Here is a 3,258-nt window from a genome sequence, read left to right as displayed (position 1 = left end):
CGAGAGCTCCATCTCTAGGCCACCATGTCACTTGGTGAAATGGACAGCATATAAATTAAATTAATTAATTAGAAACCTTTCTTTAAAGGGCCAAAGTCCTAGTGACCACTGCTTTGCCACAGACGATTGAATAACCAGAACAATTTATATCCCACACCTCATTTTATTCTCAACTACCTTGTAAGGGAGATGATATGTATACACATGTAACACCTCTGCTTTAAAAGCTGCTGTGATTACCAGTAAGTTTCTGGCTGCAATTCAAGGTCAGCAGTTCTTTGGCTGCACTTCAAGGCATAAGGCCTGGCCTGGTTGTCTGAGGGCCCTCATCTCTACACTACTTTCTGCCTCTCCTAATAGAATAGAATAGAATAGAATAGAATAGAATAGAATAGAATAGAATAGAATAATAGAGTTGGAAGGGACGCTGGAGGTCTTCTAGTCCAACCCCCTGCTCAGGCAGGAAACCCTATACCATTTCAGACAAATGGTTGTCCAGTCTCTTCTTAAAAACTTCCAGTATTGGAGCATTCACAACTTCTGAAGGCAGGCTGTTCCACTGGTTGATTGTTCTAACTGTCAGGAAATTTCTCCTTAGTTCTCGGTTGCTTCTCTCTTTGGTTAGTTTCCATCCGTTGCTTCTTGTAATGCCTTCAGGTTGACCCCCTCTTCTTTGTGGCAACCCTTGAAATATTGGAACACTGCTATCAAGTCACCCCTAGTCCTTCTTTTCATTAGACTAGACATACACAATACCAGCAACCGTTCTTTATTTGTTGCTGAGACCGAGAAACACGTTGTCTCTAGATCAACTTCAGAAAAGGCACCAAGGAAAATCACAGGACAGCGCCCAGTATACCTGTTGGATTGTGTGCTTGTAATGATCCTGGAGGTTTTTTTCAGGAAGGACCCTGCAGCAACGGAGCAGGTAGCGGTACAGCTGTAAAGGGGTCTTCACCAATTCTACCCCTGGGAGAGGAGCCATCCTCCACCATCAACTGTGGAAAGAAAGAAGACAGCATGATGAAGCTGAGCCACTTTCTAGACTGCCCAGATTGCACGAGGAACCCCAATGCCTGCAACAGAGAAGGTGTAGATCAGTGTTTCTCAACCTTGACAATTTTAAGGCATGTGGACTTCAACTCCCAGAATTCCACAGCCAGCAATGCTGGCTGTGGAATTCTGGGAGTTGAAGTCCACATGCCTTAAAATTGTCAAGGTTGAGAAACACTGGTGTAGATGATGGAACTGGTAGCCAAGAGCTATCTTGAGGTTGTGGCTGAAATCAAGAGCTCAGGGTTTGAAAGAGCCTCCCTTGCTTTGGGCCTCTGAACTCCTTGAACTACAATTCCCAGAGTTCTTAACCTGCATAGTGATTGGCTATTCCTGAAGTTGCAGTATGGTGCATCTTTGGGCACCAGATGAGAAAATGCACTTTAGTAGGAGAGGGGGGACTTCATTTGTGGGCACCCACCGTTTACATTTTGGAATTCTTTGGGAACATGGCCAGTCTCTTGCAATGGGCAGGGCCTCCACGGCCACACCATAAGCCACAGAGCAGAAGGTGATGGGAGTCAAAATGTTCCTTTAATAGGTAGAAGGAATGACTTTGAGAAACAGGAGGAAGAGCCATTACCAAGACAAACATCAGATAAAAGAAGCCCAAGTCCAGAACCAAACTGTAACCTGAGCAAACATCTCAGCCAAGGCCTCCATATTTCTCATGAAGATAAAGGGAGGAAGGAGGAAGCACGTTCAAATTTGCAAGATTTGATTTCTATAACCTCATACAGGTAGTCCTTGACTTACAACCCTTTGTCTAGGGACAGTTCAAAGTTACAACAGCGTTGAAAAAAAATGACATAACTGTTTTTCACACTTACGACTGTGGCAGCATCCCTGGGGCCCCGTGATTAAAATTCAAATGCTTGGCAACGGGTTCATATTTATGACGGTTGCAGCGTCCCGGGGTCATGTGATCACCTTATGCAACTTTTTGAAGCCAGATTCCAACAATCATATTACTAACTTAACAACTGCAGTGATTCACCAAACAACTGCGGCAAGAAAAGTCATAAAAAGGGGCAAAACTCATTTAACAACCGCCTTGCTCAGCAACAGAAATGTTGGGCTCAATTGCAGTCGTAGGTCAAGGACTAGTTGCAATAAAAGTTACAGCAGCTTGCATGACTTTGGTTTCCTAGTCTGGAGAGTTCCAGGAAGAGAGGGCAGGTGATGCTGAACCAGGGACTCGCAGCTGAAGAAATGGGATTACATATAAGCATTAGGATGTCACTCCTAGTGGTGCAGATGACATTGGAAAGGTGACAAGCATTTTGTTAATGAGAATTTTTAAACAGAGCCAGAATCCCATTTTAGCAGATTCTATAGCAAGGGCAATAGGCCAAATTAGTCCATGACACACAAGTGCACAATACAGGTTGTACTCAAATTACAACAATTGAGCTCCAAATTTCTGTTGCTAAGTGAGACGGTTGTTAATGAGTTTTGCCCCATTTGACAACCTTTTCTATGTTAACAAGCCACACTGTTTAAGTGAAGCACTGCACCTGTTAAATTAGTAACCACGGTTGTTAAATGAAACTGACTTTCCCATTGACTTGGCTTGTCAGAAGTTGCGAAGGGGAAATCACATGACCCTGGGACACTGCATCCGTCATAAATATGGGTCAATTGCCAAGCATTCCTATTTTGATCACGTGACCATGGGGATGCTGCAACAGGCGTGTGGAAACCGGTCATGTTCACTTTTTTCAGTGCCGTTGTAACTTCAAACGGTCACTAAATGAACGGTTGTTAAGTGGAGGACCTCAGAAACTGCACCCGAAACCCAATGAAGCAGCCCACATATTAACTGGTACAAACTGCTGCTCACATGCAACCCCCCGTGGTTGTGGGTCCTTGCGTCAGCTGCCAAAAAGCTTCCAAGTCTGGTTCGTCAGGAGAGCTGTGCGGTTTTTAGGAAGTGACTCAACAAGCAGCACACTCACAATCCTCCTTGTGGATTTTCTCTTTAATTAGCATATAAACAAAGCATTTCTTTCTGCAGTTCGGATCTGTTTAAGTCGAAGAGCAATTTCATAAGGCAGAGGCCCCAACCTTTGGGGCACCAGGGACCGGTTACGTGGAGAGAGGTTTTTCCGTAGACCAGAGGGGGCGTGGTTTTGTGTGCTGCCTATATCACGCGGATGGGGCTTTGCTTGTTTGTGCGGACAGGTTGCTGGCATGCCGTGGCCC

At 44.8% G+C, this 3,258-nt stretch overlaps 1 pseudogene; it reads right to left on the bottom strand.

The window, feature by feature from the left end:
- Positions 1-859: 859 nt before the first annotated feature.
- LOC107301653 lies at positions 860-986 on the bottom strand (annotated as a pseudogene).
- Positions 987-3,258: the final 2,272 nt, after the last annotated feature.

The sequence above is a fragment of the Protobothrops mucrosquamatus genome, unplaced genomic scaffold (assembly GCF_001527695.2).
Source record: "Protobothrops mucrosquamatus isolate PMUCROS unplaced genomic scaffold, P.Mucros_1.0 scaffold15339, whole genome shotgun sequence".
In the NCBI taxonomy this organism is placed as follows: domain Eukaryota; kingdom Metazoa; phylum Chordata; class Lepidosauria; order Squamata; family Viperidae; genus Protobothrops; species Protobothrops mucrosquamatus.
Note: the sequence above shows the minus strand (reverse complement) of the source record. Positions and strands in the feature narration are given on the sequence as shown.